The following is a 17,286-nucleotide window of genomic DNA, read 5'->3' on the forward strand; positions in this document are numbered from 1 at the left end:
TCATGTTAGCTGGGATATACATTTAAATTCTTCAGCAGAACTCAAAATTGATATTCACAAATAAAACAAGGCAAATTAATTCAAATTTTTTCGATATGCAAGAAATGTGAGAAAAGATTTTAACTAATGTGGTGGCGTTAAATCCAAATAAATATATGATTAGATTTTTTACTATCAGCTTTTGTTTAAGGTATTTTATTTGAAAATCGGTATTAATCTTTATGAATTTGTGCACTTTTTGGCAAAACAGTAAAATGTTACAAAAATTTAGGAAATGAAGGCTTCTGAGTAAGCATTATAGAAGTAAATATTCAATTATTTTCCCCGTTACTGGATATGTGAAATGGAAATAATTTCGAATCAAAATGAATCTGGTATATTTTGAAGCTGAAGTCAAAACGCTCTGCAGTTTTCAACAAAATTTTTTAAGTAGATTGAAATTTTCAGTACCTATCAAATACTTAAGTATACAAAACTTCTATTGTGATTTCAGAAATAGTTGAAAAAATGATATTTATCTATGAAAAGAAATTTCTAGGCAAAATCTGTATCGATTTTTTCCGGGAATTTGTCGTAATGGAGTAATATTAATGCAGTCACACTCATTTTTTCATGTAGGCTAGTTACTTCAATGATTGATTTCCCTCTAAACTGAATAATTTTTAAATTTCTAAACACCATAAGTATCTCTAAAACTAGAAGTGGTGGTCAAAGATTGATAAAAAAAAATCTAGTTCAAGACGCAGTTCCATAATTAGTTTTTAAGACGAAGGAACCAAAAAGTGTCCATGAGTACATTTCTCCCAGAGGTTCGCAGCCGGAATAGATTTTGGGTTTAAGTAGATCCACTAGAATCCATTCTTAAAATGAAGCTTTTGGTATTAAAATCGTAATTGATTAAAACTTTTCATTAACTTGTTCGAGACCGATTGCTCACCGTTATATGAACAATCATTCATTGTGAGTTTAATATTGATCAGAAAAAAAGTATTCCTATACCAGCAGAATCTGTAAAGTTAAGGTGAAAGTTAATATGTTTCACCGGCATTAGTGTTATCTAAGAGTGGAAGTGCTACTTGGTGCTACTTGTACGAATGCTACAAAAAAGATTCAAAATTTTTAAAAGTTTACTAGCTGACCCGGTAAACTTCGTTTTACCTTTAAATAAATAAATCGTAATAAATGTTTTATATCATCTACAAGTCCTTAACTTCCTTAATTGTACGGATTGTGTCTCATTTAAATTTGATTTTGTATGGGAACCCCCCTTTTATAAAAAGTGAGATTCTTGAAACTATCATACAAATTATCTCTGACCCGAAAAATCCTCGGATACCAAATATCACTTCATTCCAACCAACCGTTTATACGTGATGGTGTTACGAAGAAAACATTGTCATATATATGATTAATTTTCGTGTAGGTTTTGTAGTCTATCAGTTATTTGATCAATTGTAATATTTAAAATGTCATATAACCAAAACTTGAGGTGACAGACAAAATCTGACGAATGTTTTTAATTCAGGACACAAAATTCTGTAAAAATCCAAAAATGCTGTTCCTTTTTTTATTGAAGGAAAGGGGTTCAAGTTAATGGACCATCGGAAGAATAAGTATTAGAAAAAAATATCAATATTTCTTTTAAATGAATTAAATTTTAAGTGAAAACAGGAACAAAACTTCCTCTGAATTCAATACACCCATTTTTACCACAGGTCCAAAATTTTATTTTCGTGGTTAGTAAAATTACCAAACACATTTTAACATTAAAGCAAAGAAAAACTCGAACTACAAGTCACTAAATCGCTGTCTTTCAAGGAGGAACAATTTGTCGTTCACCCATCATCAATGGGACATTCCAACCGTGCTGGATCCCGCGGATATCCCAAGTAGATTGCTAACCTGTTGAGCAGCTGCTCAAGAGGGGGGACCCGAAAAAAAATCGATGATCCTAAATTACATCAATTCCTAGCAGCCTGGCACTAGCACGTCAGCAGGCAACAGCAGAAACTAGGTAACAGCACTCTTCACCATCCTTCCTGCTGCTTCAAAAATGACACCCCAATGGCGATTTTTCCCCGCGCCGTCCGTAGTCGTCATCGAAAATGTTGTACCTAAGACGCTCATTGGTTTGCTGCTGGTTGATGATGACGATTGCGTTGGGCTTTGCGTGTCTGTTTCTGTGAATCCTTGAAGGACGAAAAGCAAGCAGTGGAAAAACTGACACCCGGTTTCCTTCCCGAAAGGGTGGGAAACATGAGAGAACAAGATGCTTCGTTCACGTCCGTGAGCACGTTTGGTAGGTTTCGAAGAGAGAAAAACAGTGGGAGAAGAAAATGAGTGGAAACAAATTTGAGTACGCGCACCTCGATGTCTGCGCGTTCGCTTTTCCGTCTCTCTCATACAGCTTCGCTGTTTTCTTCTCACTGGTCCTTCTTCGCCAAGAAGGTGGTAACGGGTTAAAGAGAAAAACTGTAGGATCCACGCAGCAGCAGCAGCAAGCAGCACCGTCGGCAAACGTTGGGGTTGGATGCAAAGGGTCGGTTGCCGTCGTCCATCGCATTTGAATTCTGCCTATGAAGGATATGACGAATGATGGTGAAGATGCTGTGCGAAAGGTGTCCAATACGGCATTTCTCAAACTCGAGTACCGGGAAACGGTTTGTTGCGTGAAGTTTTTCGCGGGATCTTCACTTGTAGTGAATTCGCGCTTGAACAACTGTGTTCCTCGAATGCCGTCGGCCTTCTGCAGCTAGCCGTGTTGCTGTCCGAAAACTGTCTCCGAGCTGTGCTGTATCTGTGTGTATCGAATACAGTTCTGCTTTGCACTGCACTCTATAGGAGATAGATAACGATTCCACAGTCGGTCGGTCTGTCTTGACGTTCTGTACTAATACGGCCTACTACAACAACGTTTTGTTGCTGTTTTTCGGGACAAACGAGGGGTGCGTAAAAGAGAACGACCTAGCGCCCGTATCTTTCGGCCGCGTTTATGAATGGTGTACCATTTATCGTGTATGTGTTTCGTTCTCATTCACTCCCCTGCGTGAAAATTGAATCGAATTGGCTGGGAAGGAAGGCAGGAAAAAGGAAGGGTACTAGCTGTTGTAGCGAGTGTTTTCCCTCTGCTTGTATTATTGTGTGTGCGGTGCGCTTGAAACAGTAGCGAAAGCCGAGCGAGCGAGCAGCAGCAGCAGCAGGAACACCAACAACAACAGGAAAAAAAGCATCAAGAGGGGCCTTCCACTGACAAGTCGGAGCTCACGAGCTGCCACTTGGCTACGGAACGGCTTTCAGAAGTGTCGGTGTGCGCGCCTAGATCTCTCCCGGCTCTGCTGCTAAGAACACTAAATCCCACCTCGGGATCAAACACGGACTTCGAAACGACAAAACCGCGTGCGAGGCCTATAAGTCCCCTCGGCAAATAATAATAAGTTTTTAGGAGAATTAACTTTTCGGTATTAAGGATTTAAGCAATAAAGTTTGATGAAGAGGAGTCGACACGTCCGAGCGAAGACGACATCGGTTCCGGTGCTGTAGTTGTTGTTGGGCTGCTCCGGGTTCGGAGAACCTGTGTTGACGTCTTGAGCGCTTTGAGCGGCCAGTTGTCAGTGACAGAAAAAAACCAAACATAGTAACCCGAGAAAACAAGAATAAAGATTGTGTGATTTTCATGCACTCTAATCCGGGATTTTTTCAGTTGGTGTGATCGTGTCCAGTTCATCGAGAGAAACAAAAGCAGACCCTGCGAAGTAGGAAGTCGAACAAACCGGAAACACCCCAGAAAACCCCCCGAAGGAGAAGAATCATTTCCGGTTTAATCCGGGCTGACCAGACCAGACCAGTGCTTGTGGGTGCTTAAGTGTGATTAAAAATTGTTCAAAAACATACGGACTAACTTTTTGATTCGTGGCGGCCGGCGTGGTTGAGATTTGTTGCTTGGCCCCTGAAAGTGTTTTGGTGCTTAAGTTGTGGGGTTTGAAAAATCAAGTGAATGAGAAAAAAAAACGCTGAATTGTTGGTGAAAATTTTTAAGTCGGGATTCGGAATTGTTTCTGGTTCTTAGTTCCAGCGCTTAGTGAATGTTTGTTGTGGTGATCGTGTGCTGATTTGTGACCCCAAACGAAGCAACAGTGAGAACGAGTTTGTTGTGGAGCTAAACTGTAAAAATCTTTGAGCTTAGAACAAGTTGATGAAGGCTGAATAGAAAGCTGACTAATAAGCCGGTTAAAAGCTGAACTTGGGATACCAAACCAATATTTGGGGTAAGTGATATTTGATTTGCAATTTAACTTGCCAAAAAGATATTTGTTGTAATTTTTTTCTACATGCCTATTAAAGAATTTTAAATTGACTTGATACTGAGAAACCAGTGCAGTGCTATCAAACTATAAATTGAACACCATTGAAACCTAATACATAGAAATTGGAAAAAAATCCACAAAATCCATCTTCTCAAATATAATTGGTCTTCGAATGGTTATTCGTTCGATGCCATACAAACGTCTTGAGCAAAACTTCATAGAATGTAAGAAGCGTTTATGTGTATATCCTACGTTTTTGAGTCTTTGGAAATTAGCAGAATCCCAAGTAACATTGAGCATGCTGTAAAGTAAAAATAGATAGCAAACTTATCTCAAATTAAGGTTCCAACAGCATATTTTGATTTAAAATTTATGGCAATATAAGGCACAAATAAGGGTTCAGAGAATCCTAAACGTTGAAAATTAGAACACTATTAAGTGGTAATTTTCCAAAGGAAAAAAAAGTTGGAAAGCGGTATAGTAAACTTAGATTGTAAAATTTATGTTCATTAGATTTCAATTGGACTTGAATTCCAAAATACAACTCAATTTGCCATTACGCTTATTGAGCAAAAGTTTATTACACATTCGGATAACATTAGCAAGACAATCAAAGCGTTTGATTATTCAAAATGTTTACAAATCGAAAAGCATTATCTAAAACAGACCTTAAAACATTTACAGGACTAATAACAGGACACTGTGAATGTCTTTATCATTTAAAACTAATAGGCAAGACTTATTCTGACGTATGCCGATTTTGCAGGGCTGACAAGGAATCATCTGAGCATCTTCTGTGTGACTGCCCTTGTCTTATATAAAAATAAAAACAAAACTACTCGGAAAAGGTATATTGGATCCTTCCTAAATATATTCTATAAGTTCCAAGAAGGTTGTCAACTTCATTCGTGTAGTTCTTCCAGATTGGGAAAATGCTAAACAACAAGAAAGTGACACTGTTGAAATCAATCAAAGTGATCTATCTTGATTAGCCACATTAAACAGGGGACAAACCACAAAAGATCTAACATCTGGTCGCAATGGTAGGAACCCAACAAGGAAAAAAAAGAAACTTGATCCTCTAATCAGTATGCCCTAAACTTTGTCAAAAATCAAGCAAAATCTAAAGATAAAAGTTCATTTGATTTTTTTCATGACATATTAGTTTTTATTTCACAGTTTATAAGTGGTCGGGTTTCGACCAAACTGAACTGAACGCCATCAGCATTTTTTCGAGACACTTGAACTTCATGTGCAAATATTTTCAACTAGAAACAAAATCTTTGATGATAAGAAGCTAGAATCAATAGTTTATAATTCAAGAATTTATTTTAATCATTAGTATTCGGTTTTGCGCTCTAGGATATGAATTATTTAGTTTCTGTTGTTTTTAAATTTTCAAATGGCGCTCAATTTGGTCTGGTCGAAGGCCGGCCAAGTGTCAGACAAAAAGAATTCTAAAAGTTTGATAACTGCCTTATCTTATTGCATATTTATTGGCGCATTTTTCAAATTTTCGGGCAAAAGTCCTTTTTATCAGGAAATTATCGGATAAATATTTAACATACGAGGTCCTCATAGCCAAAGGGGTATAAGTGACAAAATAGTCGATTTTGAGTTAGTGATAAAAAACGACTCTTCATATTTCAAACTATATTTCAAGATTTTTTCATATTTTTATTATTTCATGTGCATACTTTTTCGTTCCAAAGCAAAATACAAATTTTAGAAAATATCTGGAAAATGGCCATACACAATAACTTAAAAGCGTATAATATTAGTCATTGGATATTTATTAATAATTTCGAGGTAAACAATGATTAACATCAGAATATTCAGAAGAAAAATATATCTTTTTGTACTCGAGGGATTAAGTGAATCCATAACGTACATTTTGGAAAACTGTTTTCTTAAGAAAATGAAAGCTCACTATTGCTATGTAAATATGGCATTAAGAAGTTCATGTTATACTCTAACGATTGACATATTGGAATAAATATTTTTATTATAATTTTTTCACGTGGGAAACATTATAAAGTGATAAATCAAATCTTCAAGTCACAATTTGTTAGATTTTTTGAGCAAAGTGCAATTAATCAAAAAAAAAAAAAAAATGAATAAATTTTTTGAAATAGCAGGTTTGTGGTTTTAATCTACTTGAAAATTATTTTTAGAACATTCGATCTATGTTAAACATTCCAGTTTAAGATTTTTCTGAGGAATCAAATATCCCAAGGCATCAAAAATCCTAATTCTTTCCCATAGTTTTGGTCCGATTTTGCATGCATTTTTATGATTTTCAATCGTTCATATTTTAACAAGCTAAACACATAATGGTACTATTCTTATTTCGCTCACTGTACATTTGTACATCTAAAAACTATAATACATTCTATGTATACGATGAGATTTATGTAGATGAATATAATGTCGAGTCAATAACCGAGCTATCTAACTATCGATTTTTGAGGTCGATTTCCAGAGCACAAGGTGCAAAAAATGTCATCAAAATTTCTAAAAAAGGTGGTTAAAATTCAAGTTTCATACATTGATCAATATCGCAGTTTTTTTTTCTAATTTTTACAACCAAGCAATTATAAACTTGGATAATTCTTAGTGAATAAAAAAAATGAAAATTAACTCCTAACAGTATTTTTTAATCTTCTGAACTTAACGCAGCATTCAAAGTTAAAATTAGGTACAATCAAAGTTTTAAAGATCAAATTATTGGAAATCAGAGTTGATTTTGTTTAAAAATGTGTTTTTAATTAGATTCGATTCATTTTGATGAATTAAATTGAACAATTCACATTTGAAATATGAAATGTTTTATTGCTTATAAATAAACCCTTTTATAAACATAAAAATGCTCAAACGTTCGCATGAAAAAACAGAAATTCTGACAGTTCTGAAAATAAGGCTAAAAATATTGAGATGTTTAATTCTTTTTAAATTTTAAATAGATTTGGAATGTCAAGGACCAACAGCACAGTTTCAGGAAAATTATCTGGAATAGCTGCAAACTATTTTCATTTAACCATTTTTGCATGAATTATGAACTTAATCAAATTACACTTTATTTCATAGAAATCATTTCCCAAATAATAAGATTATTTTATATTCCTCATCCTCATATGAAAAAAGAATTACTGGTATGGGGGGATGATTACATATCATAAATTTTTGACTTCAAGGAGGAACGTTCAAAATTGAATCATGAATTAAATACAGGAATGAGATGATAAATTATATATTAGGATTCTTTTTTCTGGAAACTGAAATCGTCTTGGCAAAGTCTTATGGTAATGTTCAATCAACCACGTTTTTTCATAAATTCAAATTTGTGTCCTGAATAGTTACAAGTTTAAAGTTTGCTTATCAAAACTCTTCAGTAGAAAGTCACTGGGAGATCTGCTTTTTAAATTCCAAAATCCAAAAGCTTCCCTTCATAAGATTTGAACATCTTTCAACATTTTTATTATTTTTTACAATTGTTGATTCAACAAACCACTTATTTTTCTTTGAGAAGTGACTTAAAATTGATTATTTGAAGACAACAAAACTTTTGATTGCAGATTTGCAAAACCCGAATTAAGAATTGGCGTTAAAATTACAAAAGTTTTGACACCCTGCACCAAGTATTCTTCTATCAAGATTAGAATAAAGATTTAGTAAATGAAAAAACTCACTTGTAAAATTACACAGTTTGTCACAGTTTTCACACAGTTTGGCCAGAAAATCACAAAGTAAAAAGGGAAAAATTGTTTCCTATAAATTTTCAATTAAGCTTCTTAGCTTGCCTGAGGATTTGATGAAAAAACAATTTCAATCAAAGCTCAATGATGGACATCTAACTTAACATTCAGCCAGTAGATTTTAACAGCACTAAATCCAACGTTTATCTAGTCATTTTTGAAAAAAAAAAACGCTTCAAGAATTCAATTATTTGTGTGTAAAATAGTAAGCGAAATTTCACTCTATTGGGTGCAATTTTTTTCTTAAACTTTAAACACTTTTTATATTGGATACATTCCAGTTGTAGGTAATGAATAAATAAATGTTGATAATAAATTTAGTAAAACAGCTTTTTTTACAAATAACAGTTGGTCTCTGACTTTTTTATGCTTTATTTCAATGTTTAAAATGATTTGGCAGTAAATAATAAATAATAATGTCAGTTAAAAACCGCAGTTTTCGCAAGTTCTAAGCAAGGTTGCCGAAAAATATTTGTGTTTTTGAGAAAAAAATCTGAATTTCCGTGATTTTACCCAAAAATTCTTTGATGGTTTTTTTCTGATGATTCTTTTTATTTCCTTGAAAATTCCTGATAAATTTTTAAACTGTGACCCAAAGATGGGTCTTGACTCAAACATTCAGTCAGCGAAACTTTTTTTGTAGAGAAATGAATCCAACTTAGATGAAATTTCAGGGACTAGATAAGGGAAAATTGATGTTGAAAAACATGCGAAAAAAATTCGCCTTGTCTCCCGGTGAGACTTGAACCCACATCTTGCGCCTCTCCGGGGCCCATGTATTAACATTCTACTACAGGAGACCAACCTGGCGTATGAATATTATACTGGTTGAGTGTCGATGTCTATCGGAATGAAGGGAATAGTTCTCCCATGTGATCATAATCATTTTTCTTGGTCTATTTCTATTCCCATCATTTCATCTTACAGTAGTTGGAATCAAGTTTGGACATTTTTAAGCACGGCAAGATTTGCATTGCCTTCTCATATCCTGCACGGGTTGTCAGTTATGATGAGAATTGATGCGTTTGCCGTATTTGGATATCCAGCCAATTTCGGTGTTTGGCACCGCCTTATTTCTATTTTTAAATTGCGACCCAGAGATGGGTCTTGACTCATCTGTCCAAACTTGATTCCAACTACCGTAAGATGAAATGATGGGAATAGAAATAGACCAAGAAAAATGATTATGATCACATGGGAGAACTATTCCCTTCATTCCGATAGACATCGACACTCAACCAGTATAATATTCATACGCCAGGTTGGTCTCCTGTAGTAGAATGTTAATACATGGGCCCCGGAGAGGCGCAAGATGTGGGTTCAAGTCTCACCGGGAGACAAGGCGAATTTTTTTCGCATGTTTTTCAACATCAATTTTCCCTTATCTAGTCCCTGAAATTTCATCTAAGTTGGATTCATTTCTCTACAAAAAAAACATTCCTGATAAATTTTATCTTTTTTACATTTCAGTAAGGAAAAACCAATTAACATTACCAGTCTTTTCATTTTTTTTTTAATCTTAAGTAATAAATCTAAATATTCGATTGGCTTAAATAATAAAAAAAAATTTAAACCTATTCAAAATTAAAAAAAAATCCTGTGAAATCTGTGAATATTTCAAAATTCTTTGTTCTGTGGCACAGATTTTGTGTTAAAAATTTGCTCAAAATTCGGAGAAATTACTGATTTTTCTTTTATTTCGTCAACCCTGGTTCTTAGTCAGAAACAAGCGCGTTCGATTTTTTTATTACTACCTACTATTCTTCAAGTTAATTTCACACTATTAGAATATTGAGAGTACTTTTCCAACTTTACCATACCGAAAGGGCTCAGCCAGCCAGGGTGGCTTATTTTTTTAGGATTTGCCAGATTTTTGGAGGCCCAATCTGGTAACCGGATAAGCCTCCATTTTCCATGATTTTTTGAAGTAACCCTGATTTTCCCTGAGTTTTGTGAGTACGATGGAAAATGGTCAGTACGGAATTTCATTAACACATTGGTGGAGGTCCAAAACGTGGAATGACGACCAAAAAAAAGGGCCTCACTTCGATTAAAATTTTCCTTCAAACCATGTATCCTGATTTTTATCTCTCATGTCCCTGAATTTTGAAAAACAATGTTGTCAACCCTGCTCATCCCTAACCTTTAAACAAGAATTAAGCGATTAATTTTATCAAAAGGACGTACCCAAAAAGCGATTTTCTAGAGTTAAAATATCCCACTGAGGATGCTAGAAAGTAGCTAGTGTAAGGTTGCCAGAATTTTTTAAGCACGTAGCCGGGCCGGAAAATCCGGGCAAATTTATCTCAAAAACCTGGCAAAATCCAGGCATTTGATTCCATAATGTTGACCAAAAATTCGGGCAATATCCAGGCAAATTTGATCAAAATTCAGAAATTACTCAACACAAATCAAGAAAAAAATACATGAAAATAAATTATGTTTTCATCAGCAGTTATTAAGTTGTATTTAAGGCTTTCAAAAAACTTGTCATGGTTATTTTATAAAATTTGTTAAAAAAATCGTTATAGACGCATAAATGAAAATTTTCACAACATAATTTTTTTTTTTTGTTTGTTTTGACAAATGAAGTGAATAAATCCGGGCAAAATCCGGGCAATTCTTATGAAATCCGGACAACCAGGCCGGGCCGGACTTTTGTAAAATTTTGTTTTAAATATCCGGGCAAACCCGGATAAAACCGGGCAAACCCGGATAAAACCGGGCAATCTGGCAACCTAAAGCTAGTGAAATACTAGTATTTGGGTTTTTCAAGTATGCGGCTGAATCCAAAGGAATCGGAACATTTTCAAATTCTATGTACATCACTCTCTACTGCCTAAACAACCAAAATTTCCAAGGATACCATGCTTGGCAATAATACAGTTTTTTTTTCCTGAGCAGGGAAAAGCCCGCGGGAGTGCTCCTCTTGCTGAGGCTCAGTGATCGACTGATATGAAGTTTTTGCATACGCAAGAGGGTACATGACACTTAAAAATCTGCAAACTTGCAATCAAATGTGCAAGGATTTGATGTTGGTAGTTGCGTGAGTTCAAAAATTCGATAAATAAAAAGAGAGCAAATATTCGTTTTTGTCAGATTAACCTGTCAACTCTGATGAGGCCAAATCAAAATCAAGTTTCGAGGTTATGGCTGAGGCTATGTAGCCATCAATATCATCGGCCGTATATATCCTCATAACTACTGTCATATTCGGATATCCAATACTTTGATTCAAGTTCAACTTGGAGTAGTAAAAAGTGCTGTTGAACAGATCAAGATTAAACATCAAAACGTAAGGAAATTGAAATATTATAAAGGTTTGACTATGAAGTTTCGGTGAAAATTTACTTATAAAAACATTTTGATCTGAACTGTTGATCAACAATCACTGTATCAACAACAGCTCAACCCAACCTTCAACTCATCACAGCTGACAGATTTCGGTTAAGCGTACTGGTACTGTAATTTTTCTCCACAATAAAATCAATTTTCCACTATACGTAAACTTTCACGTTACCCCCAACAATTCCCGCTACAATACCAGCTAAAGAGTAGACACGAGTATTGCGTACCGATATGCACGCCAGACGCACTAGTTTTTATTTAATTTGTCGTGTTTTTTGTTGTCATGCTCTTATCACCATCATCAGTAGTTGGTGACATCGAAAAAGTGCAGCTACAAAAAAAAAAAAAAACTGGAAAACTAGCGTAGAGTTAGAATAGTTTGTGTGCACTTTGGCGCCATCGCCCTGTCAAGGGGCAATAAAACTTGTCTGGCCCCGACTCGGCATTCAGATACAGATTACCTATACGCCTCGTTGTCGTCGGTAAGGTAACATACGCATCGAAATAGTTTGTAGAATGCAGCTATACGCATGCAGTTCTGTTGTTGTTGTTTGCCCAGACTCAAGGTTATAAATCATATGGCTCCAGGGAGCCCAAAATGGGTTTGCGTGCGTAACAGTAGAAGTCAGTTTTGGATTGGGGTTTGATAAAGTTCATACACTTATTTGAACTTACATGTAGAAGAATAAAGTTTTTGTTTGAATCGAACAAACTGAGACATTGATTTTTGAGTGATCGATTCATTGAAAAAGAGTTTTTTTAAAGAAATTTTCCAAGAGAAAAAAATGTTCCCTTGTTATAACTCACCTATACATCCACAGAAGAGGTTGCAAAAATCCAATGCCTATTTACCAAATCTCTGTGCCGAAAATGCGCTGAAAAATGCACTGAACCAAAGATGATATGATTGGAAATGTATTGCTGGCATAAAGACTAGAGCTCCCAAGCAAAATGATGCATGACCACTAAAGCTTAGTTCTTTTAGAAATGGGACACTTTCTTTTGCTAATAGCTCGTTTACTAGTAATCGGACATTCAAAATTTTGACAGCATTTTGTTGCCTGTAAAAAGTACTATTCGACCAATTTTTTTCAAAATTTAAAATTTACGCGTTTTTGAGATATTTACGATGCAAGAGAAAAAGGAAAAAATAATTTTGCACAGTTTCATTCAAAATCCATCATTATCAAATTGATAGCTGACAAAACCGTTGATTATTCAAAGAACTACTGTGTGCGAGTGGTGAAAAAGTATGGAAATACTGTCAAAAATGTCCACAAAGTTCAAATCAACCATTGGAGTAAAGCATATGATCGGCAACTTCGGCTAAGGGTCATCAGGGAAGTCAAGTTTCAAACCAGCATTTTTAATTTATCATAAGCGAAAAACTAAGGGTAGATCGCTGAAATTTCCAGAAAAAAATTCTCCGATCAGGCTGAAAGTGTTGCCTCTTATTAAGTCATTCAAACCTAATCTCAAACAAAAAATTTTTGCTAGATCCACAGCTCGTAAGCTGTATATCTGGTTCCGAGGCTATGGGACCGAAGAATTCTGATGAACAACAAAACTTATGAAATGCCCTATGTTAAACAAATTCCAGCGTTTGAATCCTCTACCACGTCTGCTCGTGGCAAGGTCCCGAGTATATTAAAGTATGCATTTGCTTATTATTTTGTATAAAATATAATGATTTACCAAAATTCTGCTCCTGTGGAAAAAAAAAACAATAATTTTCAAAACGAAAACTATGGTTTTCACTCTTTTCAAAAGCCTAAAAAAATAATCTTTTATGTACCCTTCGCAACCTACGATCTATACTAACCGATTATACTTTAAGCTCAATCTCCTCATGGTTTTACTTCGTTATTGCCAGATTTTGCCTGCAGAAATTCCATCAAAAACGCTCAAAAATTGGTTCAAAAATAATCAAATTTGTTAATTTCGAAACAGCTGTATCTACTAAAGTGGCCTCAGTTTCTTTTTAAAGAAAAGTATTGGTCCGAAAAGTATCAGAAATTGAAGGAGGGGGATGTAGCCACCTAAAATACAGATTAGACGAAGTATTAGTTTGAAAAACTGATCATTATCATGACTGAAAAAAGTGTGCGCTGGCCGAAGGAAGGTACCAAGAATAAAGTAGAATTTATTCTTACAAAAAACAATAAATATTTTTTTAAATTTTTTTTCATGAATTATCATAAGATTACCTTCATTTCCTTCAAAGAAAGTAATTAGATCAAACGAAAGGTTTTTGAGGTACACGCATTCGTAACTGTCCCATTTCTAAAAGAACTAAGCTTTACATTCAAGCGAAACAAGAAAAACACGTTATGGGATTTTTAACCTTAAAGATCCCAAAACAAAATTGTGAGAATCGAACTCACTGCAACATGTTCATCTCGGTTTGGCAGTCCGATATCTTACCCAGTGCACCATCTGAGTGGGTTAGCAAACGAAGATTTATTGTCATAGTATTTCTGCCACTGCTGATTACAGTTATTAGAAAGCTTGTTAATGCCGGTCCGGCATAAAATCTTATACCGAAAATTCCACCCTCAAAGAAGTTCATTATTGGAGTAGAGTCTGTTTTGTGGGTGTGGATATACTGAATTTCATGCACTTTGATTTCAAATTATAGTTTTGAATTTCTTTGGCATTTAAAGATTTGATAAAAACAGTTGAATTTTTCCAAAAAAAAAATCGTCCAAATTTCTGGGATGAAATGGGTGGAAAACGCAACAAAACCAAACTATTGTTTATTGGAAACAGTTGATTGTGAACAAAATAGTCACTCATCGGCAAATTGAAAGTTTTTTATTGAATTCTTCACAATACTTTATGAAGAATTTTAAATAAAAAAAATGTATAACTTCTCAGAAAGTTTAGAAAGCTTCATTCCTCTGAGTTTAACCCTTTTTTTGTTAGTTTAGCTAGAAAAAAAAATCAAAAGCTTTAAAATTGTTCATTTTTAACATTTTGTTCAACATTTCTACCATTTGTGGGAGTGAATCATCCATATCACCTTCAACTCGAATTCATTCATCTGATTTATCTTTAAAATGCCAGACGCAAAACAACAACACCTGAAGAGTTGTTCCAAAATAAGTCGCCATCCGACGGCAGCACGTTGGTGACATTTTCGGGAGCTTACAGATTGCTTTCCACCTTTCTCACTTTCTTTCTCACTGATTTTACTGAAACCTGGTTTCAGGTAGTCGGTTTCCATTTGAATGAATCAAATTTTCGGTAGCTAGCTGCCCTGCTTGCCACCGGGGAGCTCTGTTTGGGGAGACTTAATGGAATTTTAAGAGCAAATATTGATTTTCTTGCTTCACGTTTTTTTCTTTAATCTAAGTTTTTATGATTTTAACTAGTTTACTCCAAATTAACCAGAAATGAGTTTACTGGCACATTTTATGATATTTTCAATCAGTTTACTGAATGAACTTACAAAACTTAACGGACAATTGTGTGAAACCATGTATGTAATACACCCACAAAGGCGAGTGGGTTTGACTCAAACCCAGAGGTCAATCCGAACAATCTCACCCAATATACGACTTTATCGGATGGAAGCCATAAAGAGGAATCATCCAGGATAATACTTTAAAACACTGCTCGGTTCAACATTGATACACACGCTCTCGTTCACTATCTTACTATGTCTATCTCTCTCTTTCTTGCTGGAAACAAAAGCACCCACACACGCTTAGAGAAATCTCAATTCCCAGTGCAAAGCAAAGCGAAGGCACTATAATGTCATTCAATTTCCACCATTTTCTTTTTCCATATACTGGAAGACTGGGAGACACCACGAAAGACGACTTTCCCCAAGTCGCCAGCCATATTATAAGGGAATGGAAATCTAGAAAAATAAAACAACAGCCATCGGGACGCTCGAGTACATATTTTCTCGATACAGTTTTCCCGTTTTTTTTTTGTGTATAGTAAATTTTCTTGCCCTATTCCCTAGAGAGGTTTTTTGCTTTGCTATTTTCTGAGAGTTGTAAGTATTTTTTTTCTTGTGTCTCCTTCTGTTTGTTTGCCCTTTTGTCAACCGTCTCCTAACTTTCCCCCTTACTTTTTCCGTTGTTGATGGTGATGTTTTTTCTTACTGGTTCAATTTTCCGAAATCGAAAAAAAACTCGAAGGAAGGAGGCACCCACTCACACGCTTCCAATACAACTAAATAGAGGGAAGAATAAACTTTCCCTGCAACTTCAGTGCTCACCCTTTAGTTTGGTTTCGAAACATCTTTGTTGCTTCTTTGTTTCGGCGATGGAAAATGGGTGCGCTTTCTGGTCCATCATCGATAATGTTTCGAAACTAATGACCCCTCATGGTTCAGAAGCGGGACGTTGCATTTATTTACAAATGTTTTCACTATCATCTTTTTCGGTTTTCAGAATGCTTATCGTAAAATTCGGATTCGAAATGTTTCGTGTACTTTGTTTTTAAAATTTGATTCTCGGAACTGATAAATATTCGCACGTAATCAATCGGGTCTTGAATTTAAATCGGAGACATTTTAAGAAAACACTTGATGTTATTTGCCTGTCATCGAGATACTTCTAAAACTATTCTTTATTGTTTTCGTTTTATTTAGCTTTTCTAAAATGATCATGTAAATATCAACACAAAAAAAATAATTTTTTTTCTCTTGGTCTTTCGATTACCGGAATGGTTCGAGCCGTTCGATCGAGATTCTCTGCAACGTGGTCTCCGATGAAACCAGCGCTTTGAAGCCAGTGCGATACGATGCTGTACCAGAGAGGGACATCGAGAAGCCTGTCACAGACCCACCAGAGACCAACACCTTTGAGCAGTTAGCCTATGTGTATGAGCCAGAACAACAGCCCACATCCGAGCGAACAGCCAGTCGTGGTTGTTGACGATCGACGGCGAGAGTGACTACGAGAGCAACGCGAAATTTCTAGACGATGAAGATGATAACCAGAATTCCGTCAACCGGCTCAGAGACGAAGTCAGCGCGCTCGAAGAACTACTCAGCGCTACGTGGCTAACGAAGCCGCTGTTGTTGATTCGGAGCTACCTTAGAACATCACTGAGCTGGAGCACCAGGACGACAGGGATTCCTGGAAGATTGCCATTGACGAGGAGATGACAGCATTGAAGGAGAACAAGGCTTGGGAAGCGGCCAGCTTAACCTCGGGTCACAGGAAACTGGTCGCTACAAGGCTCAATTGGTCGCGGAAAGATGTTCTCAAAGACCAGAATTGGACTATTGGGAATTGAAAAAAGATGTTTGAGAGGTTATCTGGATAAAGACCGTGCTTGGAAGGCTATTACAGATGAAGGATCCCCTGGAAGTCAAGACTTTTTGAGGACGACCATCAAGCGGTACTTCCGGAATAGCGTCTGTGGAATCCCGAAGGGCCCATTTGGAGGGTTCTCTCGAGACTAACGTTCAATTGACTGTATCGATAACTATTTAGATACTTCAGAAGTCAGTTGTGCTAGCGATTTCTATCGCTAATGTTGTGAACTTGTCTATTCATATTTTTGAGGCTGTGAAAGCCAGAAGGACATCTAGGATGCCACATTCTCCTTTTTTTGAAAAATGATACATTATATTTTTATTTCATTATTTTTTATTAAATATTTTGTATAGTTTTCTTTGAATTTGTTATGGGCTAAAACCCGATATTAGATATTGCCATGGGCTAAACACAGCTGTGTAATAATCTATCGACGACCATGAATTGAAACCTGGTTTCAATCGCTTGCCATGGGATGAAACCCGGCTATTTGTATAATCATCGACGGGAAGGGCTAAACCCGGTTAACGTTCGATTTCCTTTTATTACTAATTTTAATCTAAATTTTTCAAAACACTTACTAGATGCCTATACTGGACT

The 17,286-nt window shown here is 35.7% G+C and overlaps 1 protein-coding gene across 1 annotated transcript in view; it reads left to right on the forward strand.

Annotated features, from left to right (window-relative positions):
• The first annotated feature begins 2,722 nt into the window (after positions 1-2,722).
• LOC129739061 (pituitary homeobox homolog Ptx1) overlaps positions 2,723-17,286 on the forward strand; it is a 145,765-nt gene continuing 131,201 nt past the window's right edge. Inside the window, exon 1 of the mRNA XM_055730438.1 lies at positions 2,723-4,265. The gene's annotated coding sequence lies outside the window, so the exon portion shown is untranslated. The remainder of the gene's footprint in view (positions 4,266-17,286) is intronic.

Source organism: Uranotaenia lowii, chromosome 1 (genome assembly GCF_029784155.1).
Source record: "Uranotaenia lowii strain MFRU-FL chromosome 1, ASM2978415v1, whole genome shotgun sequence".
NCBI classification, from domain to species: domain Eukaryota; kingdom Metazoa; phylum Arthropoda; class Insecta; order Diptera; family Culicidae; genus Uranotaenia; species Uranotaenia lowii.